The sequence below is a fragment of the Arachis hypogaea genome, chromosome 14 (assembly GCF_003086295.3).
Source record: "Arachis hypogaea cultivar Tifrunner chromosome 14, arahy.Tifrunner.gnm2.J5K5, whole genome shotgun sequence".
Taxonomy (NCBI): domain Eukaryota; kingdom Viridiplantae; phylum Streptophyta; class Magnoliopsida; order Fabales; family Fabaceae; genus Arachis; species Arachis hypogaea.
Genome location: NC_092049.1, coordinates 50,678,771 through 50,703,459, shown reverse-complemented (window position 1 = coordinate 50,703,459; position 24,689 = coordinate 50,678,771). Strand labels below are relative to the sequence as shown.

Genomic DNA, 24,689 nt, shown 5'->3' with positions numbered 1-24,689 from the left:
GAATACACAACAATCTGGCACAATAAAACAGAAAAATTCAAACTTTCTCCAAATCAGGCTTTCTCTAAATCAGACAGGAAAATGACGCAGAAGAAAGGGAAGGAGAAAACCAACCTAGAACAAAAGAGAAGCTGCAAAAACTGAAGACGGGAAAATTGAATCAACCCAGAGAATTGCCAAATGACGCTATCACACAAGGAAAGGCAGAATGATGCGGATGAAAACAGAAAGTGAGAGAGTGAAGGAAGAAGTTACGAAGGAGAGAAACCATTTTTTGATCGAAAGATTCAAAATAAAAACCAAGGGAAACGGGCAATTAAAACCAATTAATGAAGGTATTTAAAGCTTCGCGTATTCCCAAAAGTCAAAATATTAAAGGCAAAAGCGCGCGCTTTCAGAAGAAGCGAAAGAAGAAATGTTCCACATTCAAAAAGACTCTACAAAGAAAGGAATCGACAAAATGCTTGAGTTCAGCTTCACTAAAAAAGGACCGAAGCCAAGGATTCGACCTCAACAAGAAAGACCGAGCTCAAGCAGGGGCACTGTTCATACCCCGGGTCGAGCTATCCAACCCGGGATGATCGGCGACAAAGCGACCGACCTCTTCAGGTCAGACTATCCGACCACTTCTCAAAAAGAGCTCGGCCAAATCGACAGGAAGGCCCAAGAAGGCCCAAACAGAGGAACACGACCCAAATCCAAAGGCCGTCCAAGCCTATAGAGATAAGGGCGGTTCCCTTGAAGATAAGCTGACCTCAACTCAAAGATAAAGATAAGATAAGATAACTAACTTATCTTATCTAGAAAGGTCACTCTACAACCACTATAAATACACTGGAGCACCCAGGTATAACTCATACTCTGATTCTACTAAAAACCTGCTTAATACCCGCGCTAACTTAAGCATCGGAGTCTCTTGCAGGTACCCCCCACCCTCCGGTGACCAAGGATCAGCAGTGCAGCAAGTCCAACAAGTCGGACACAATAGCTCCGGCCGCCACCAGCCAGCCGGACACGCCATCTCCGACTAGTACAGAAGATCTCATCCGAGATCGACCTCCAGTTTCAGGTAACCCCCGGAACAGCACCTCATTAAAAAACCTTTTCAGGAGAAAGAGTGCACCTTATCCTAAGATCTTTATTACCTTTAACTATAGTACCTTCTTAGGTTGCAGGCGTGCCATGACCTAGGAAGCTCTCACCCGTCGAGTTCGGACAGTCTGTAGTAGCCCTTTCCCAGTACTTCTATGACTTGGTAGGGTCCTTTCCAGTTTGCTGCCAGCTTTCCTTCTACAGGTCAAGTTGTTCCGATATCATTTCGGATTAGGATGAGGTCGTTCTCGGCAAAACCTTGTGGCACTACCTTTTGATTGTATCTTGAAGTCATTCGACGTTTTAATGCCTCTTCCCTGATCTGAGCTCTTTCTCGGATTTCTGGAAGTAGGTCGAGTTCTTTCCTTTGAAGTTGGGAGTTGGCTTCTTCATTATAGTGGATCACTCTGGGCGACCCTTCTTCGACCTCTACTGGGATCATTGCCTCCGTTCCGTAGGCTAGTCAGAAAGGTGATTCCTTTGTGGTGGAATGTGGTGTTGTTCGATATGCCCATAGGACTTGTGGGAGCTCTTCGGCCCAGGCTTCCTTTGCATCCTGTAATCTCCGTTTTATCCCGGCCAATATGAATTTGTTAGCAGCTTTCGCTTGTCCGTTGGCCTGGGGGTGTTCTACGGATGTAAATTGGTGTTTTATGTTCAGATTGGCCACCAATTGTCTGAAGCTTGTATCTGTAAATTGAGTGCCATTGTCCGTGGTGATGGAGTATGGAACCCCAAACCTTGTGACAATGTTTCTATATAGGAATTTTTGACTTCTTTGAGAAGTAGCGTTAGCTAGGGGTTCTGCCTCGATCCACTTTGTGAAATAGTCTACCCCTACTATGAGGAATTTGACTTGTCCCGATCCTTGGAGGAAAGGTCCGAGAAGGTCGAGTCCCCATTTTGCGAATGGCCAAGGTAAGGTTACGCTAATGAGTTCCTCTGGCAGGGCGATGTGAAAGTTGGCATGTTTCTGACATGGTGGGCATGTCTTTACAAACTTTGTGGCTTCTTTTTGTAGAGTTGGTCAATAAAATTCTGCCCGGAGTACTTTTTTGGTAAGTGTCTGCGCTCCGAGATGATTGCCACAGATGCCACTGTGTACTTCTTCTAAAACTTCCTTTGTGTTGGAAGTCGGCACACATTTTAACAATGTTATTCAAATCCCTCTTTTTGTATAGAGTATTATTTATGATAGTGTAGTATTGTGCTTCCCATTTTAACCTCTTTGCCTCCTTTTCATCTGTAGGGAGTGTTTCTATTTTGAGGTAGTTAATTATGGGGGTCATCCATCCTTGATCCAGACCTGTTATGGCTAGGACTTTTTCTTCTTCCGAGATTGACGGGTTCTGCAGCATTTCCTGGATAAGGCTTCTATTGTTGCCCCCTGTTTTGGTACTGGCTAGTTTTGAGAGTGCATCAACTCAGGCATTCTATTCTCGGGGTTTGTGGCAGACCTCATATTCCCCGAGTTGTCCGAGCTATTCCCTGGTTTTGTCCAAGTAGCTTTTCATGATGGGATATTTGGCTTGGTAGCTCCCTGCTATTTGTAAAGTGACTACTTGCGAGTCGCTGAAGATGATAAGCTTTTGAGCTCCAACCTCCCTAGCCAGCTTCAAACCAGCTAGTAGCGCCTCATATTCAGCTTGGTTGTTTGAGGCAGGGAACCCGAATTTGAGGGAAAGTTTGATTTGGGTTCCCTGGTCGCTTTCAATTATCACACCCGCGCCGCTTCTAGTATTATTGAGGAACCATCTACATAGAGATTCCATTCTGTAGGAATTTCTGGGGTGTCTGTAAATTCTGCAATGAAGTTAGCCAGATATTGCGATTTGATGGCTGTCCGAGCTTCGTATTGAAGGTCGAATTCAGACAACTCAACTGTCCATTGCAAGATTCTGCCTGCTAAGTCTGTTTTCTGTAAATTCCCTTTTATGGGTTGATTGGTCCGAACCCTAATGGTGTGGGCTTGGAAAAGGGGCGAAGTTGTCGAGATGTTAGTATGAGAGCATAGGCGAATTTTTCTAATTTTTGGTAGTTCAGCTCGGACCCTTGTAGTGCTTTGCTGATGAAGTATATAGGTTGTTGTCCACTGTCATCTTCTCAGACCAGTGCTGAAGCTACTGCCCGATTTCCTACTGCGAGGTACAATATAAGTGGTTCTCCTTCTCGTGGCTGAGTTAGAATAGGTGGTTGTCCCAGGAATATTTTGAAATCTTGGAAAGCTTGCTCGCACTCCGTTGTCCATTCAAACCTCTTTCCTTTCTTAGAGCGGCGTAGAAGGGGAGAGATCTTATTGCCGATTCAGCCAGAAATCTGGACAAGGCTGCCAACCTTCCATTGAGTTGTTGTACCTCTTTGACGCAAGTCGGGCTCTTCATGTCGAGTATGGCTCGACATTTATCCAGATTTTCCTCAATTCCTCTTTGTGTGAGCATAAAACCCAAGAATTTTCCAGCTTCTACTGCAAAGGTGGATTTTGCAGGATTAAGTCGCATGCCGTGCCTTCTTATAGTGTCGAATACTTGGGTGAGGTTGGACAGTAACGTCTCTTCACTTGGTGTCTTTATTAACATGTCGTCCACATAGACTTCCATGATTTTCCCGATGTGGTCTGTAAAGACCTTATTCATTAATCTCTGATAAGTAGCTCCTGCATTTTTAAGTCCAAAAGGCATGACAATGTAGCAGTAGTTTGCTTTTGGGGTTAAGAATGATGTTTTTTCTTGGTCGGATGGGTACATCAGGATTTGATTGTATCCCGAATATGCGTCCATAAACGATAGGTATTTATATCCAGAGGAGGCATCCACTAGAGCGTCGATACTTGGGAGTGGATAAAGATCTTTTGGGCAGGCTTTGTTGAGATCAGTGTAGTCGGTGCACATCCACCACTTTCCATTTGATTTTTTCACCAAGACGACGTTAGCTAGCCATAGTGGGTACTTGACTTCTCTTATGAATCCTGCCTCTAGTAGAGCTTGTACCTGCTCTTCCACAGCTTGGGATCATTCTGGTTCGAGCTTTCTACGTCTCTGTTGTACTGGCCGAGATCCTGGGTAGACTGCTAGCTTGTGGCACATTAACTTGGGGTTTATGCCTGGCATGTCTGCAGCCTTCCATGCAAAGAGGTCGGCGTTATCTCGTAAGAACTGTACGAGTGATTCTTTTATGTCTCCTTTTAAGATTGTACCGTGATAAACCCCGATTTTGTGGTTTATCTTGTGCTTAATTTGGGGGATTTTATCACCTTTTCTCACATTTATTCAATGAAATAGCATGGTTTTGCAATTCTCCCTTGATTTGTACTTAAATGTGAAAACATGCTTTTTAGGCCCTAAAATTGGTAATTTTAATTCACTTTAATTCCATTCAATGCCTTGATATGTTTGTTGAGTGATTTCAGGTCCATAAGGTAAGTATTGGATGGAAGAAGTGAGGAGAAAAGCATGCAAAGTGGGAGAACTCATGAAGAAATGAAGGAACCGTAAAGTTGTCAAGCCTGACCTCTTGGCACTCAATCGACCATAACTTGAGCTACAGAGGTCCAAATGAGGCGATTTTAGTTGCGTTAGAAAGCTAACATTTGGGGCTTCAAAATGATATAAAATTTGCCATATGTGAGTTCGCGCTCAGGGGCGCGCACGTGCCATGTACGCGTGCGCGCCGATGCTGCTTGTGGCCCACTAAAGTGAAATCGCCCCCAGCGATTTTGCAGCTCATTTTGGGCCCAATCCAACCCATTTCTGATGCTATTTCATGCAGAATTCAAGCTTGGGCAAGGGAGGAGCAATTTTTTAGTAGTATATCATCACATAGGTTAGATTCTAGAGAGAAGCTCCCTCTTCTCTCTAGAATTAGATTAGGTTAATCCATCTTAGATTTAGGCATGATTTCTTGATTTCATCTTGTTTCTTTTCCAATTTCTTGTTTCTACTACCGTATTCTTCTTAGTTTTTATGTTAATTTTACTTTTATGTCTCTTTATGTTTATGAATACTTATGTTGGTTCTTGTTTACATTTAATGCAATTTAATGTTGATGTTCTTTTAATTGATGATTTGAATTGTTGATTTACTTTTCTTGCAATTTGTAGTTGGTAGATTTTACTATTTCTTGTCATTTATTATGCTTTCCTTTTATGCCTTCCAAGTATTTGACAAAATGCTTGGTCGGCCTTTAGAGTAGATTTTGAGCATTCTTGGCTTGGAAAGAGTAATTAGGCAATCTTGAGTCATAAAAACCCAACTCATGTTGGTGATCTAGAGTTGTTAGTTAATATTATTTTCATTGACTCTAATCTTTTGCTAATCCAATTAATGAGTTGATTAGGATATTTGGATCGAGATTAACTAGTCTTGTTTGACTTTCTCTCATGGAAGATAACTTATACCTTCTTCCAATGTTGGAGATGACGAAATAAGATAAATTCTTGTTTATTATTGTGGTATGATTGATTAATCTTGTTTGACTTTCTCCCTATGTGTTGGAGTTGACTAAATAAGATGAATTAATCATTGTATGACTAGGATAGAAAGCCTATGATCTCAAACCTTGCCATGAATGTCTCTCTTTATTAATTGCCATCTTTAATTGCTCTCTTTACTTTTCTTGTCCTCATATAAAATCAAACCCCCCTTTGCATCTTCATAGCCAATAATTGAGCACTTCATTGCAATTCCTTGTGAGACGACTAATCTCTGAAAACACTTAACACACATATCAAGGCATCTAATGGTAATAAGAGAGGATTAGCAAATATAAGGTCAAAGAAGCATGTTTTCAATCATAGCACAAAATCAGGAAGGAAAACGTAAAACCAAGCAAATAGTATGAATAAGTACGTAAAGAGTTGATAAAAATCACTCAATTGAGCAAAAGATAAACCATAAAATAGTGGTTTATCAACGACCCGGAGTCTAAATACTCCGGTTAATTTTCATTGGGGTTTGTACTTGTGACAAAAGCAAAATTTTTGATTAGGAGGATTGTTTGTTGGTGTAGAACTATACTTTCAACGAGAATTCATTTTGTGTGAAATTCTATACCGACACGACAATTTTCTTTAAATCAAAATGGCGCCGTTGCCGGGGTGTTGCAATGGTGTTACATTATTGGGTATTGTGAATATGTGAATATGTTTGCCTTTTGCTTATTTCTTAGTTTTTGTTAGCTTTAGGACTTTGTTCTCATTTTTGTTAGTTTTTATTTTCATTTGCTATTATGAATTCTCATCCTCACTTTGGCTATGAGTTTGGCTCAAATTATGTTGTAGGGAATAGAAGCTTCAATGGGAATGTGCATCAAGCATTTGGGAATCAAAGATGGGAGGAGCCTCAAAGGATTAATCACCCTTCTTGGCGACAACAACCTCCGGTTTCTTATGAGTATAATTCTAATCCTAATGCATATCAATCTAATGGATGTGGTGACCCTTATTGTGATTGTCAACAACCACCACCACATGCCTATGAACCACCCCCTCAACATAACTTTGAACCACCTTACTCACAAGCCCCCTACCACCAAACACCTCATTATGACCCTAATCCTTATCCACCATACCAACCACCTTATGAACCATATGAACCATACATGGAACCACCACCATTTCAATACAATTACTCTCAAGAACCACCTCAATATACGCCATCTCCATACCCTTTCCAAGATGAACCAACTTCCAATTATGAAACTTCCCTCCCAAACAATGAACTTTCTTTTTCCACACCACCTCCAATGGATGATTCTCTCCAAGAATGTGTTAGTTCTTACATTCGAAGGCAAGACGAGAACCAAAAGGTGTTCAAGGAGTTAGAAGCCAAGATAGCTACCATAGCGGAAGCCGTTAACAATATGGTCTCCTCCCAACTAAGCCTAAGCAACCAAGGCACTCCCATTGACGAATGTGGAGAAGCAATCAAGGGGCCTAGTGAGGAAGTGAGTTTAGAGCTTCAAGGTGTAGAAGAAGGGTTGAAACAAGAATTGTCACAAGGGGAGGAAGTTAAGATAATTGAGCTGGAAGAAGTGGTTGAAGCCTTTGAAGAGGTTGACCAAGAGATGGATTCAATCATTGAAGAATTCTTATGTACAATTGAATCCTCTCCAATTGGGTTTGACATAGAGGGTAAGGAAGAAGATACCTCACCTCTCATACCCTTGGTAAGCAATGAAGAAGAGATTGAATTGGAAGAGAGCCACCAAGAGGAAGAGGTTGAAATTGAGGAAAGTTGTAAAGAGGTGGAAGTAATCAAGGAAGAGTACAAGGGAGTGGAGCTTACAAGACCATTGGGACCACCCCTTCCTAAGTCACCATCCTAGACAACATTCAAGTGGATAAAATTCTTATCTCTAATCTTTACTTTCCCACTTGAATATGGTTTCATTGAAAACGATGGTCAACTTAGAGCTCTTTGTGGAGTTAAGAGTAAGAGAGAGTTATGTAGTGGTTAGAAATATCACCCTAAGTTCATGATGGTTGCATGCTCAAAGTTGAATAGCAATGGTTGGTGTAGAACCAAATTGCATGGGTCTAGGAGAAGGTTTGGGTGCTTAATTGAGAATTCTAAGGTCATGCCACCCAATTGGAATCATGATGATTAATTTGAAGATGGGTGTCAAAACAAAGTATGGGATCCCGGATCGCACAAAGAGAATCAAATTTGGGAGCCCATGGCTTGTGTGAAACTCCATCAAGGCTTGGAGTTATCATCTTTGAAGACTAAAGCTTATTGGAGATTCAAGCATTGGTGGATGTTCAAGGATAGCTTCAAGCACAAGCCACCTTAAGAGGAGCTCCCCATAAGTCCAACTTAAGGACAATAAACAAAAGTGCTAGGTGGGAGACACCACACCATGGTAATATCTTTTCATTTTTTCTTTTGTAAATATTGGTAGAATTAGTTTAAATTCATATTTAGAGTAGTTTGTTGAGTCTATTTGGTAGTCTAATATGATAAATAAGGTTTTATGGTGTTTGGGTAGCTGTTTGGAGGTTTGGAATGCATGGATTGGTGCAAGAACATGGAAAAATTTTGAAAAACAAAGCACCAAGCCGCGCGTGCGCGCACTTGGCGCGTACGCACGCCTAAAGCATTTTCGACCATCCACGCGGGCGCGCCATGTGCGCGGACGCGTGGATTGAAAAATCTCACCCCTCCATACATTGACCCGAGAGTTGGGCCTACACTGCGCCAGCACCATGCTTGAAGCACAAACCACCCGCGCATGCGCGCACTTGGCGCGTACGCGTCCTTAAAGCTAATTGCGCAATGCACGCGCACGCACCTTGTGTGCGTGCGCGCCGATAGCGCCACCTGTCCTCCTGGTACATGTTCCAGAGAGTTATGCCCAGTTTGTGCCTATTCTGTGTCTGCAACCCACGCGTGCACGCACCTGGCGTGTACGCGTCCTTTGGCCAAACTGCGCATCGGCGCAGAAGCGTGCATGACGCGTCCGTGCCGGCAAAAAAAAGTTTTTTTTCTCATCTTCCATTTTCTTTTGTCCATTGCATTCATATACTTTTATTCTTTGCATTTTCATTTTATTTTTATAGCTTGTTTTTACCTTCTTTTTTTTTTTTAGCTTCTTATTTGAATAATGGTGTTGAATTTTCTTACTCAATTATTGAGAATTTCTTGGTTAATCTTGGTGCTTCTTGACTTGTTTGATATTGATGGGTAATAAAATTTCTAATTCAATGCTTAACCTCTGATGATCCTTATATTCTTTGTGTATTGATATGAACTTGCATGTCTTTCATGACCCACTCTTCCTAGTCGAACTTGATGCTTTTGAGTGCTCTTCATGCTTTAACTTTGTTCTTGCATCAAGTATTAGTTGATATGTCCTTTGCCTATATTGCTTTCTCACTCACATGCGTAGCTAACATGTAGTGAGGACCCTATTCTTATTTGGCATTAGCCCCCGCCTATGTTCTATTTGCTTTGCTATCTTTGTTGTAGGCTAAATTCTCTTTCTTTTTCTTTCCTTTTAGGTTGGCCACCAAGAACGAAAGGAATGAAAAAGCTTTTAAATGGGGTAACAAACAAGTTCATCCGCACAACCTTTTGAAGGAGCTCATCAATTGTAGCAACCCGTCCACCTTGCTCTTCTTTGCATGCACTGAGGACGGTGCAAATTTCTAAGTGTGGGGAGGTCGTCCGACCGACCTCCATAGGTAACAACTTCCTTTTTCAACACCAATTCTTAATTTTTGTCTTTATTAGCTAGTTGTTGCACTGCATGATAGGTTGCATGTTAATTAGAATTTGTACATATTTTTACCACTTCCTTTTTATGTTAGGACTACTTGGTTAGGGTGATGATTTCTTTTCCAAGAAACTGTTTTTAGGGCACCCTACCAATTTGAAAATTTTTTTTCTTGTTGAACTTGCTTGAAGAATTTATTTTGGAACATGGTTTTTGAGTTAAGAACACAAGCATGTGAGTTTTGAGCCCAATTGTGTGGTTACATCATATAACCACTTATTTTCATTCTTGTGTGCATTATTCTTTTTCTATGATTGTAATCTTTGATTTGTTTAATTCTATATGTCCATTATTCCATATATACATGCATTTATATGATTGAGGCCATTATTTCATTTAGCTCACTTACGCAAATAGCCTACCTTTCATCAACCATTGTTAGCCCATTTTGAGCCTATTTAATCCCTTTTATTCTTAATTTTAGCACATCACTACCTCTAAATAAAAAACAATAAATGTCCCTTAATTTAGATTTTTGATTAGCTTAGGCTAGTGAGGGTGTGTATCATTTGGGTATGGGAAACTTGGGACATTGGTTGAGAGAAAAGTGTGTTTTTGGTATTTTTGTTGAAGATTTTTGGGAATTGGGTACATATTCATGCACTATATGTAAAACCATATGCATTGATACGTTTGTATATACTTTAGAAAAAAATGATAAAGAAAAAGAACATATATATATATATATATATATATATATAATAAATACAGAAAAAGAAAAAAGAGAAAAAAGAAATAAAAAGGGGACAAAAATGCTCCAAAGTAAAGTTCAATAAAAATCAATGCATATGGAATGTGAATTGAAGAGAATGCATGAGTATGTGGAAAAGTGAGAATCATGGGTAGCTACGCATTGTATTAGAATTGTATAGGTTGTTATAGGTGTTTGGTGATTGCTTAAGTTAATCAAAGATTCAAATTTCAAGCTCACTTGACCATATGCATCCCACCTTGACCCTAGCCCCATTACAACCTATGAATAAGTCCTCATGATAAATGTATGCATGCATTGAATAATTGTTGATTGTTAGACGAAAAACAAATCATGGAAAGCATGATTAGAAGAGAATTGAGTGGATCGACCCTATACACTTCAGCGAATAGAGTGGATACACATCCGGTGGGGGTTCGATGCTCAATTCCTTGTTCCCAGCTTTCATGAGCTCTCTTCTTGCAAGTCTATTTGAACTTCATTTTGATATTTGAATTGGTAGGATTCATGAGTCATCATATGATCTTAGCCCTACTTGTTCATATGTGTTCTTGGGGATTGATTTACTTTTAACCAAGTAGGTAGAATCATATTGCATTTAGTTGCATGCATGTAGATAGGTTTATATAGTTTCTTTGCATTGAATAAATGTTCAAACCCTTTTTCTTGTCCTTCTTTATTCTTAGCATGAGGACATGCTTGGTTTAAGAGTGGGGAGATTTGATAAACTCCGATTTTGTGGTTTATCTTGTGCTTAATTTGGGGGATTTTATGACCTTTTCTCACATTTATTCAATGAAATAGCATGGTTTTGCAATTCTCCCTTGATTTGTGCTTAAATGTGAAAACATGCTTTTTAAAGCCCTAAAATTGGTAATTTTCATTCACCTTAATTCCATTCGATGCCTTGATATATTTGTTGAGTGATTTCAGGTCCATAAGGCAAGTATTGGATGGAAGAAGTGAGGAGAAAAGCATGCAAAGTGGGAGAACTCATGAAGAAATGAAGGAACCGTAAAGCTGTCAAGCCTGACCTCTTGGCACTCAATCGACCATAACTTGAGCTACAGAGGTCCAAATGAGGCGGTTCCAGTTGCGTTGGAAATTCATCCGGGGCTTCGGAATGATATAAAATTTGCTATATGTTACTTCGCGCTCAGGGGCGCGCACGTGCCATGTACGCGTGCGAGCCGATGCTGCTTGTGGCCCACTAAAGTGAAATCGCCCCCAGCAATTTTGCAGCTCATTTTGGGCCCAATCCAACCCATTTCTGATGCTATTTCATGCAGAATTCAAGCTTGGGAAAGGGGGGAGCAATTGTTTGGTAGTATAGCATCATGTAGGTTAGTTTCTAGAGAGAGAAGCTCCCTCTTCTCTCTAGAATTAGGTTAGGTTAATCCATCTTAGATTTAGGCATGATTTCTTGATTTCATCTTGTTTCTTTTCCAATTTCTTATTTCTACTACTCTATTCTTCTTAGTTTTTATGTTAATTTTACTTTTATGTCTCTTTATGTTTATGAATACTCATGTTGGATCTTGTTTACATTTAATGCAATTTAATGTTGATGTTCTTTTAATTGATGATTCGAATTGTTGATTTACTCTCCTTGCAATTTATAGTTGGTATATTTTACTATTTCTTGTCATTTATTATGCTTTCCTTTTATGCCTTCCAAGTGTTTAACAAAATGCTTGGTTGGTCTTTAGAGTAGATTTTGAGCATTCTTCGCTTCGAAAGAGTAATTAGGCAATCTTGAGTCATGAAAACCCAACTCATGTTGGTGATCTAGAGTTGTTAGTTAATATTATTTCCATTGACTCTAATCTTTTGCTAATCCAATTAGTGAGTTGATTAGGACGTTTGGATTGAGATTAACTAGTCTTGTTTGACTTTCTCCCATGGAAGATAACTTATACCTTCTTCCAATGTTGGAGATGACAAAATAAGATAAATTCTTGTTTATTATTGTGGTATGATTGATTAATATTGTTTGACTTTCTCCCTATGTGTTGGAGTTGACTAAATAAGATGAATTAATCATTGTATGACTAGGATAGAAAGCCTATGATCTCAAACCTTGCCATGAATGTCTCTCTTTATTAATTGCCTTCTTTAATTGCTCTCTTTACTTTTCTTGTTCTCATATAAAATCAAACCCCCCTTTGCATCTTCATAGCCAATAATTGAGCACTTTATTGCAATTTCTTGTGAGACGACCCAGAGTCTAAATACTTCGGTTAATTTTCATTGGGGTTTTTACTTGTGACAAAACCAAAATTTTTGATTGGGAGGATTGTTTGTTGGTGTAGAACTATACTTGCAACGAGAATTCATTTTGTGTGAAATTCTATACCGACAGGACAATTTTCTTTAAATCATACCGATATTGGTTGTTTTGTCTGGGATATCTCCGATCTGGACTATACTTCACCTTCGGGTTGTGGGCAGAGTTCTTCCCGCCTCTGAACTCCACCGAGTTCGATGGTGTAGAATTCTTCTCCACTGCCTCTGAGGCTTAGACTTTCGTTGTAATAGCGGCGCGCCGTCTTCTGGTCTGCTTTTATTGTAGCTATCCCTTCTGTAGTTGGGAACTTCATGCATAGATGTGGAGTTGAGACTACTGTGCCGAGCTGATTTAATGTTGTCTGACCTATTAGGGCATTGTTGGCTGAGCTCACGTCGACCACGATATAGTCTATCTTGAGTGTTCTTGACTGGTTTCCTTTTCCAAAGGTCGTGTGTAGTGAGATGTATCCAAGTGGTTGAACTGGAGTGTCTCCTAGTCCGAACAGGCTGTTCTGATATGCTCTAAGTTCTTTTTCTTCCAGGCCGAGTTTGTCAAAGGTAGTTTTGAACAAGATGTCGGCGGAGTTTCCTTGGTCTACCAGTGTGCGGTGGAGATTTGTGTTTTCCAATATGATAGTGATGACCATGGGATCGTCGTGTCCTGAGATGATGTCGGCTGCGTCCTCTTTGGTAAAAGTAATTGTGGGGATGTCGGGTGCTTTCTCTCCTCCCTCGACATGATATACTTCTTTAAGATATCTTTTGCGAGATGATTTGGAGATCCCTCCTCCCGCAAATCCTCTGTGTATCATGTGGACATGTCTCTCGGGCGTACGAGGTGGTCGTTCAGCCCGTCCGACATCTTCATCCCTTCTTCTTTTTTTTGGATCGTCTGCTCGGCTCGCTAAATACCGATCTAAGTTTCCTTCTCTTACCAGTTTTTATATGATATTTTTTAGGTCAAAACATTCGTTGGTGGAATGTCCATAGATTCGATGATATTCACAATATTCAGCCCGGTTTCCTCCTTCTTTTTTACTTTTGAGTGGTCGAGCTGGAGGTATCTTTTCAGTATGGCATACTTCTCTGTAGACATCCACAAGGGACACCCGGAGAGGGGTATAATTGTGGTATTTTTTGGTCTTTTCCCCATGTTGATCTTCCTTTTTCTTGGATTCTTTGTCCTTATCTCGAGAGGAGTAGGAGAACCCAGATTTTGAGGTCTCTCCTAGTCGAGAGCTTTCCTCCATGTTGATATACTTCTCTGCTTGTTCTTATACCTCATTTAGAAATGTGGGATGCTTTTTCGATATGGAGTGGCTAAAAGGCCCTTCTCGTAAGCCATTGATGAGGCCCATGATGGCCGCTTCTATGGGCAGACTTTGTATGTCTAGACATGCCTTGTTGAATCTTTCTATGTAGCTGTAGAGACTTTTCCGATCTCCTTGTTTGATTCCTAATAGACTTGGGGCATGCTTGGTTTTGTCTTTCTGGATAGAGAATCTGGCTAGAAACTTCTTGGCTAGGTCGTCGAAGCTTGAGATGGACCTCGGGGGTAGATTATCAAACCATTTAATTGCCGTTTTTGTTAAGGTAGTCGGGAAGACTTTGCAGCGGACTGCGTCTGAGGTGTCAGTGAGGTACATTCGACTCCTGAAATTTCTGAGGTGATGGCTGGGATCTGCCGTGCCATCGTATAAAGTCATATTCGGGAGTTTAAAGTCTTTTGGGATTTTGGTCTTCATGATCTCCTTAGTGAATGGATCTTGGTCCTTGCGGGAGCTATCCTCATGAGTGGATCGAGTAGCTTTGGCCGTGAGATCGGTTTCGAGCTTTAAAAGTTTGTCCTCCAATTTCCGGCATCGCCTTATTTCCCTTTGTAGGTCTTTCCCAGCTTCTCGTTGATGTTGGGCTTCTTTTTCAAGTTGTTTTAAACGGTCTTGAAGCGCCTCCAGGGCTCCCAGGTTTGGTGAACTCTTATCCCCGTTAGGTTGTGGGATATCTTTTGGTGTAGTGTCCGCGTTTTTGTGCGGCGTTCTATCTTCTAGATCTGAGTCATGGTCATTGTCATGGTCATCCGCCATGGTAGTGGGATGACTTCCAGGTTCCCCGGCAACGGCGCCAATGTTCCGAGGGTTACCTAAAATTGTAGGTCGATCTCGGACGAGATCTTCTGTACTGGTCGGAGATGACGTGTCCGGCTGGTGGTGGTGGCCGGAGCTGTCGTGTCTGACTTGTTAGACTGGCTATACTACTGATCCTTTGTCACCAGAGGGTAGTGGTACCTGCAAGGGACTCAAATGCTCAAGTTAGCAAGGGTATTAAGCAGGTTTTTAGTAGAATCATAGTATGAGTTATACCTGGGTACTCCAGTGTATTTATAATAGTAGAGGATGACCTTTCTTGAGATAAGATAGTTATCTTATCTTATCTTATCTTTGAATGAAGTCATCTTATCTTCAAGGGAACCGCCCTTATCTCTATAGGCTTGGGCTGCCTTTGGATTTGGGTCGTGTTCCTCTATATGGGCCCTTTATTGGGCTTTCCTGGCAATTTAGTCGAGCTCTTTGAGAAGAGGTCGGATAGTCTGACCTGAAGAGGTCGGTCGCCTTGTCGCTAAACATCCCGGGTCGAACAGCTCGACCCAGGGTATGAACACTAACACTAACAAAAAGCACACTAACCGTTTGATATTTTGCATCACTCAATTTTTGACTTACTCACCCTTCTTCCAAAGGGTGATAACCTTTTTTTTCTTTTGTGATTTTTGCTTTGTGTATGACAAGGAGAAGAAGAGCTAAAATCTCCTACAATTCTGAACTAGAGAGAACATTATTAAGATTGAGAAGAGAAGCAGTGGCAAGAGGCAAAAGAGTGGTTGGTGAAGAAGAAGAAAAGGAGAATCCTACTCAAACCATGGAAGGAGAGGTACACAACCACCATGAAGAAACTGTAGGCAACCATGCTTCATAAGAAAGGAGAGTGCTAGGCTCCTATACAGATCCCAATCCTGGGAATTGTGGAAATAGCATCTTGAGACCCAACATACACGCCAACTCAAGCCATATCTCATCACCCTTGTTCAAAATAACTATTCATTTGGAAGAAATCCTCAAGAAGACCCCAATCAACATCTAACCACATTCTTGAGGATCTGTGACACTGTGAAATCAAAGGGTGTCCATCCAGACACTTACAAACTACTCTTGTTTCCCTTCTCTCTTAGGGACAAGGCATCAAAGTTTCTAGCAAGGTTCTACCCTCCACAAAGAATCAATAGGCTAAGAGCTGAGGTCCAAACATTCAGACAATAAGATTGAGAGACTCTCTATGAAGCATGGGAGAGATACGAAGAATTGACAAGGAAGTGCCCCCCAGACATGTTCAATGAGATGGTACAGCTACATATATTCTATGAGGGGCTGTCATATGAATCTAAGAAGGCTCTAGACTACTCTTCAAGAGGCTCTCTCAACATGAATAAGACCATTGAGGAGGCCATAGATATCATTGAAACTGTTGCCAATAATGAGTATTTCTATGCCTCTGAAAGGACCCAAAAGAGAGGAGTAATGGAGCTCAATTTCATGGATGCTCTGTTAGCTCAAAACAAGGTGATCACGGCTCAAATAGCAGCTCTAACTAAACAAATGGAGAAGAACTAAGTCTCAGCTGTTCATGTTAAAGAACCTACACAAGAGGAAGAGAACCCAGCAATTGAAGGTGAATGGGAGCAAGCTAATTATGTGAACAACTCCTCTAGACCACCGTATGATCCTAATGCCAAGACATACAACTCAGGTTGGAAGAACCACCCAAATTTTGGGTGGGAAAACCAACAAAACCACAACCAAGATCAAAAACCATACCATTCTAACCAATACAACAACCACCACTCCAACCATCAATCAAGCAACAATAGACCCTACCCCAACTCACAAAATGCACCCTACCATTCCACACAACAACAATACAACAACCACCCTCAAGATGCATCATCCTCAGCCCTACAACCATGTGATATTAGTAGCAACTTTGCAAAATTGGAGGCTACTATGGCACAACTAACAGGGAGTATAGCCACTGTTACAGAGAGACAAGTGCAAACTGAAAAGAAGATGGATGCAATCTAAGAGGAGACCAGATCCAACATGAGGAACCAAGGGGCAGCAATCTCAAAACTAGAAGCACAACTAGGAAGCCTGTCCAAGCAAATACAAATGCCCACACAAACATTCCCTAGTGATACCATGGGCAACCCAAGAGGGGAATGCAAGGCCATCACATTGAGGGGTGGGAAGGTGACAAATGAGGCATCCTCAAGCCATAAAAAGTAAGAAGAAGAAGCTGTAAGTGAGCCAGAAATCAAGAAGGAAGAAGAGACACCTGAACCACCCCCACTAAAATATATCCTAAAGCCCTATGTACTAAAAGCACCCTATCTATAAAGGCTGAGGAAGGACGAGAATGACAGCCAATTTTCTAGGTTCCTAGAGATATTTAAGAAGCTTCAAATTAACATACCCTTTAAATCAAAATGCCATTCTATACCAAGTTCTTAAAGGAGATCATGACAAGGAATAAAAACTGGGGTGAATAGAAAAATTTTGTGCTCACTGAAGAATTTAGTGCCATCATACAAAAGAAACTTTCCCAAAAGATGAAGGACCCTGGGAGCTTTCAAATTCCCTACATTATAAGGGATATCAACATTGAGAAGGCATTCTGTGATTTTGGAGCCAACATTGGTGCACGAAATTGTGATCTCAGGCAACGGCGCCAAAAACTCTGTGAGCACATCTTAATAAATCGTTTTTCATTCACAACTTCGATACAACTAACCAGCAAGTGCACTGGGTCGTCCAAGTAATAAACCTTACGTGAGTAAGGGTCGATCCCACGGAGATTGTTGGTATGAAGCAAGCTATGGTCACCTTGTAAATCTCAGTCAGGCGGATGTAAAATAGTTATGGAGTTTTCGAAAATAGATAATAAATAGATAGAAAATAAGGATAGAAACACTTATGTATATCATTGGTGAGAATTTTAGATAAGTGTATAGAGATGCTTTCGTTCCTCTGAACCTCTGCTTTCCTGCTGTCTTCATCCAATCAATCTTACTCCTTTCCATGGCTGGCTTTATGTAAGGATATCACCATTTTCAATGGCTACTTTTGATCCTCTCTGGAAAATGGTCCGATGCGCTGTCACTGCATGGCTAATCGTCTGGAGGCATCACCATGGTCAATGGCTGCATCACATCCTCTTGTGAAAATGGTCCAAATGCTCTGTCACAGCACGGCTAATCATCTGAGGTTCTCGATCATACCGGAATAGGATTCACCCTCCTTTTGCGTCTGTCACTACGCCCAGCACTCGCGAGTTTGAAGTTCATCACAGTCATTCAATCCCAGAGTCCTACTCGAAATACCACAGACAAGGTTTAGACTTTCCGGACTCTCATGAGTGCCGCCATCAATCTAGCTTATACCACGAAGATTCTGATTAAGAGATCCAAGAGATACTCATTCAATCTAAGGTAGAACGGAAGTGGTTATCAGGCACGCGTTCATAGGGAATGATGATGATTGTCACGTTCATCACATTCAGGTTGAAGTGCGAATGAATATCTTAGAAGCGAAATAAGTTGAATTGAATAGAAAAACAGTAGTACTTTGCATTAATCTTTGAGGAACAGCACAGCTCCACACCGTAATCTATGGAGTGCAGAAACTCTACCGTATGAAAATACATAAGTGATAATGGTCCAGGCATGGCCGAATGGCCAGCCCCCATGAAAGTCTAAGATAGCATAAAACTGATCAAAGATGTCTAATACAATAGTAAAAAGTCCTATTTATACTAAACTAGTTACTAGGGTTTACAGAAGTAAGTAATTGATCCATAAATCCACTTCCGAGGCCCACTTGGTATTTCTGGCATTCAACTCTGGCTTGTGACGTGTTTCTGGCGTTTAACTCCAGACAGCAGTGTAGAACTGGCGTTCAACGCCCTTTTACGTCGTCTATACTCGGCCAAAGTATGGACTATTATATATTTCTGGAAAGCCTTGGATGTCTACTTTTCGACGCAATTGAAAGCGCGCAATTTTGAGTTTTGTAGCTCCTGGAAATCCACTTTGAGTGCAGGGAGGTCAGAATCCAACAGCATCAGCAATCCTTCTTCAACCTCTGAATCTGATTTTTGCTCAAGTCCCTCAATTTCAGCCAGAAAATACCTGAAATCACAGAAAGACACACAAACTCATAGTAAAGTCCAGAATTGTGAATTTAACATAAAAACTAATGAAAACATCCCTAAAAGTAACTAGATTCTACTAAAAACATACTAAAAACAATGCCAAAAAGCGTATAAATTATCCGCTCATCACAACACCAGACTTAAATTGTTGCTTGTCCCCAAGCAACTGAAAATCAAATAGGATAAAAAGAAGAGAATATACTATAAATTCCAAACTATCAATGAAACATAGCTCTAATTAAATGAGCGGGACTTGTAGCTTTTTGCCTCTTGAATAGTTTTGGCATCTCACTTTATCCATTGAAGTTCACAATGATTGGCATCTATAGGAACTCAGAGTCCAGATAGTGTTATTGATTCTCCTAGTTCAGTATGTTGATTCTTGAACACAGCTACTTTATGAGTCTTGGCCGTGGCCCTAAGCACTTTGTTTTCCAGTATTACCACCGGATACATAAATGCCACAGACACATAATTGGGTGAACCTTTTCAGATTGTGACTCAGCTTTGCTAAAGTCCCCAATTAGAGGTGTCCAGGGTTCTTAAGCACACTCTTCTTTTGCTTTAGACCTTGACTTTAACCGCTCAGTCTCAAGTTTTCACTTGACACCTTCACGCCACAAGCACATGGTTAGGGACAGCTTGGTTTAGCCGCTTAGGCCAGTATTTTATTCCTTTAGGCCCTCCTATCCACTGATGCTCAAAGCCTTGGGATCCTTTTTATTTACCCTTGCCTTTTGGTTTTAAGGGCTACTGGCTTTTTGCTCTTGCCTTTTGGTTTTAAGAGCTTTTGGCTTTTTCTGCTTGCTTTTTTTTTCTATTTTTTTTTGCCATTTTTTTTATTATTTTTTTCTGCAAGCTTTGTTCTTTGCTGTTTTTTCTTGCTTCAAGAATCATTTTTATGATTTTTCAGATTATCAAATAACATGTCTCCTTATCATCATTCTTTCAAGAGCCAACATATTTAACATTCTTAAACAACAACTTCAAAAGAGAAAACGAAAAACAGAGAATGTAAGAACAAGGAATGAGTCCACCTTAGTGATGGTGGCGTTTCCTTCTTGAGGAACCAATGATGTCCTTGAGCTCTTCTATGTCTCTTCCTTGTCTTTGTTGCTCCTCCCTCATTGCTTTTTGATCTTCTCTTATTTCATGAAGGATGATGGAGTGCTCTTGATGTTCCACCCTTAATTGTCCCATGTTGGAACTTAATTCTCCTAGGGAGGTGTTGATTTGCTCCCAATAGTTTTGTGGAGGAAAATGCATTTGAGGCATCTCCGGGATCTCATGGTGATGAGCTTCATGCGTCTCTTGAGATCCATGAATGGGCTCTCTTGCTTGCTCCATCCTTTTCTTAGTGATGGGCTTCTCTTCCTCAATGGGAATGTCTCCTTCTATGAAAGCTCCAGCTGAGTAACATAGATGGCAAATAAGATGAGGAAAAGCTAGCCTTGCCCCAGGAGAGGGCTTTTCGGCTATTTTGTAGAGTTCAAGGGAGATGACTTCATGAACTTCTACTTCTTCTCCAATCATGATGCTATGGATCATGATGGCCCGATCCACAGTAACTTCAGATCGGTTGCTAGTGGGGATGATGGAGCGTTGGATGAACTCCAACCATCCTCTAGCCACAGGCTTGAGGTCCAGTCTTCTTAATTGAACCGGCTTGCCTTTGGAGTCAATCTTCCATTGAGCTCCTTCCACACATATGTCCATGAGGACTTGGTCCAACCTTTGATTAAGGTTGACCCTTCTAGTGTAGGGGTGTGCATCTCCTTGCATCATAGGCAAGTTAAACGCCAACCTCACATTTTCCGGACTAAAATCTAAGTATTTCCCCCGAACCATTGTGATATAATTCTTTGGGTTTGGGTTCTTACTTTGATCATGGTTCCTAGTGATCCATGCATTGGCATAGAACTCTTGAACCATTAGGATGCCGACTTGTTGGATGGGGTTTGTTAGAACTTCCCAACCTCTTCTTTGGATTTCATGTCGGTCTCCGGATACTCATTCTTTTTGAGCTTGAAAGGGACCTCGGGGATCACCTTCTTCTTGACCACAACATCATAGAAGTGGTCTTGATGAGCTTTGGAGATGAATCTTTCCATCTCCCATGACTCGGAGGTGGAAACTTTTGTCTTCCCTTTCCCTTTTCTAGAGGATTCTCCGGTCATGGGTGCCATCAATGGTAATGGAAAAACAAAAAGCTTATGCTTTTACCACACCAAACTTAGAATATTGCTCGCCTTCGAGCAAGAGAAGAAAGAATAGATGAAGAAGAAGAAAATATGGAGGAGAGGGGGGAGGGGTGTATTCGGCCAAGAAGGGGAAGAGAGGGTTGTGTTGTGTGAAAATGAAGAAGAATGGAGGGCTTTATATAGGGAAGGGAGGGGGGGTAAGGTTCGGCCATAAGGGTGGGTTTTGGGTGGGAAATTGATTTTGAATTTTGAAGGTAGGTGGGGTTTATGAGGTAGGTTTATGGGGAAGAGTGGATGGATGTGAGTAGTGAAGTGGTTATAGGGAAGAGAGATTGAGGAGATTGGTAAAGAGTTTTAGGGAAGAGTGTTTATGGGATTGTGTGAAAGAGGGGTGAGAAGAAGCGAGTGGAGGTAGGTGAGGATCCTGTGGGGTCCACAGATCCTGAGGTGATCCTGTGGGGTACACAGATCCTGAGGTGTTCAAGGATTTACAACCTTGCACCAAATTAGGCATGCAAAATGCCCTTGCACACAACTCTGGGCGTTCAGCACCAGATTGGTGCTTGTTCTGGGCGTTGAACGCCCATTTGTTGCCCATTTCTGGCGTTGAACGCCAGAACCATGCTTGTTCTGGGCGTTCAGCGCCAGCTCTTCTCCAGGGTGCAATTCTGGCATTCAAACGCCTAGATGCTGCCCATTTTGGGTGTTCAGCGCCAGAACCATGCTCTGTTCTGGCGTTGAACATGCTTCTTACTGGCGTTTAAACGCCAGTGAGATCCTCCTCCAGGGTGTGATTTTTCTTCTGCTGTTTTTGATTCCGTTTTCAATTTTTATATTTATTTTGTGACTCCACATGATCATGAACCTAATAAAACATGAAAGAACAATAAAATTAGATAAATAAAAATTGGGTTGCCTCCCAACAAGCGCTTCTTTAATGTCAATAGCTTGACAGTGGGCTCTCATGGAGGCTCACAGATGTTCAGAGCATTGTTGAGACTTCCTAACACCAAACTTAGAGTTTGGTTGTGGCCTCCCAACACCAAACTTAGAGTTTGACTGTGGGGGCTCTGGTTGACTCTGTTTTGAGAGAAGCTTTTTATGCTTCCTCTCCATGTTTACAGAAGGATGACCTCGAGTTTTAAACACAAGGGAGTCCTCATTCAATTGAAGGACTAGTTCACCTCTGTCAACATCAATCACAGCTCTTGCTGTCGCTAGGAAGGGTCTTCCAAGGATGATGGATTCATCCTCATCCTTCCCAGTATCTTTGACTATGAAATCAGCAGGGATGCAAAGGCCTCCAACCTTTACTAACACGTCCTCTACTTGTCCATAAGCCTGTTTTCTTGAATTGTCTACCATCTCTAATGAGATTTTAGAAGCTTGCACCCCGAAGATTCCCAGTTTCTCTATTACAGAGAGGGGCATGAGCTTTATCCCTGAACCAAGGTCACACAGAGTCTTTTCAAAGATCATGGTGCCTATGGTACAAGGTATTAGAAACTTTCCAGGATCCTGTTTCTTCTGAGGCAATGTCAGTTGATCCAGATCACTCAGTTCATTGGTGAACAGGGGAGGTTCATCTCCCCAAGTCTCAATACCAAATAATTTGGCATTCAGCTTCATGATTGCACCAAGGTACTTGGTAACTTGCTCCTCAGTAACATCCTCATTCTCTTCAGAAGAGGAATACTCATCAGAGCTCATGAATGGCATAAGGAGGTTTAATGGAATCTCTATGGTCTCTAGGTGAGCCTCAGATTCCTTTGGTTCCTCAAAGGAAAACTCCTTATTGATCACTGGACGTCCCAGGAGGTCTTCCTCACTGGGATTTATGTCCTCCCCTTCCTCTCCAGGTTCGGCCGTGTTGACTATGTCAATGGCCTTGCACTCTCCTTTTGGATTTCTTCTGTATTGCTTGGGAGAGTACTAGGAGGGATTTCAGTGATCCTTTTACTCGGCTGGCCCACTTGTGCCTCCAAATTTCTAATGGAGGACCTTGTTTCATTCATGAAACTTATAGTGGCCTTAGATAGATCAGAGACTAAGTTTGCTAAATTAGAGGTATTTTGTTCAGAGTTCTCTGTCTGTTGCTGAGTGGATGATGGAAAAGGTTTACTGTTGTTAAACCTATTTCTTCCACCATTATTAAAGCCTTGTTGAGGTTTTTGTTGATCCTTCCATGAGAGATTTGGGTGATTTCTCCATGAGGGGTTATAGGTGTTTCCATAAGGTTCACCCATGTAATTCACCTCTGCTATTGCAGGGTTTTCAGGATCATAAGCTTCTTCTTCAGAAGATGCCTCTTGAGTACTGTTGGATGCAGCTTGCATTCCATTCAGACTCTGAGAAATTATATTGACTTGCTGAGTCAATATTTTATTCTGAGCCAGTATGGCATTCAGAGTATCAATTTCAAGAACTCCCTTCTTCATAGGCGTCCTATTACTCACAGGATTCCTCTCAGAAGTGTACATGAACTGGTTATTAGCAACCATGTCAATGAGTTCTTGAGCTTCTGCAGGCGTTTTCTTTAGGTGAATGGATCCACCTGCAAAAGTATCCAATGACATTTTAGCCAATTCAGATAGACCATCATAGAATATATCCAGGATGGTCCATTCTGAAAGCATGTCAGAAGGACACTTTTTGGTTAGTTCTTTGTATCTCTCCCAAGCTTCATAGAGGGATTCACCTTCTTTCTGTCTGAAGGTTTGAACATCCACTCTAAGCTTTCTCAGCTTTTGAGGAGGAAAGAACTTGGCTAAGAAAGCCTTGACCAGCTTATCCCAAGAGTTCAGGCTATCCTTAGATTGAGAGTCCAACCATATTCTAGCTCTGTCTCTCACAGCAAAAGGGAAAAGCATGAGCCTGTAGACTTCAGGATCTACTCCATTAGTCTTAACAGTATCACAGATCTGCAAGAATTCAGTTAAGAACTGAAAAGGATCTTCAGATGGAAGTCCATGAAACTTGCAGTTCTGTTGCATCAGAGAAACTAATTGAGGTTTCAGCTCAAAATTGTTTGCTCCAATGGCAGGAATGGAGATGCTTCTTCCATGTAAATTGGAATTAGGTGCAGTAAAGTCACCAAGCATCCTCCTTGCATTATTATTATTTTCGGCTGCCATCTCCTCTTTCTGTTCGAAAATTTCTGAAAGGTGCTTGCTGGATTATTGTAATTTAGCTTCTCTTAGTTTCCTCTTCAGAGTCCTTTCAAGTTTTGGATCTGCTTCAACAAGAATGTTCTTGTCCTTGCTCCTGCTCGTATGAAAAAGAGGGACAGAAAAATAATAATAGGGATCCTTTTTACCACAGGTATAGAGGTTCCCCTGTGTGAGTAGAAGAAGAAAAGAATGTAATGTAAAGAAAGAAACACAAGGGTAAGGAGAGCAGAGATGTGGGGTGAAGAGAGATGTTAGTAGATGAATAAATAAATAGAAGGAGATGAGAGAGAAGGAGAATTTTCGAAAATTATTTTTGAAAAAGAGTTAGTGATTTTCGAAAATAGTTTTTGAAAAAGGTTAGTAATTTTTTGAAAATTAAAATCAAAAATTAAAATAATTAGTTAATTAAAAAGAAATTTTGAAAAAGAGGGAAGATATTTTCGAAAATTAGAGAGAGAGAGTTAGTTAGGTAGTTTTGAAAAAGATAAGAAACAAACAAAAAGTTAGTTAGTTAGTTGAAACAAATTTGAAAATCAATTTTGAAAAGATAAGAAGATAAGAAGTTAGAAAGGATATTTTAAAATCAAATTTTGAAAAAGATAAGATAAAGAGATATTTTTGAAAAGATATGATTGAAATTAGTTTTGAAAAAGATTTGATTTTTTAAAATCACAATTAATGACTTGATTCACA

At 40.9% G+C, this 24,689-nt stretch overlaps 1 non-coding gene across 1 annotated transcript; it reads left to right on the top strand.

Moving 5' to 3' along the window:
* The first annotated feature begins 23,456 nt into the window (after window positions 1-23,456).
* Window positions 23,457-23,564, top strand: LOC112746542 (small nucleolar RNA R71). Its single transcript, XR_003174422.1, has one exon. It is a non-coding gene; the product is annotated as a small nucleolar RNA R71 (small nucleolar RNA).
* The last annotated feature ends 1,125 nt before the right edge of the window (window positions 23,565-24,689 follow it).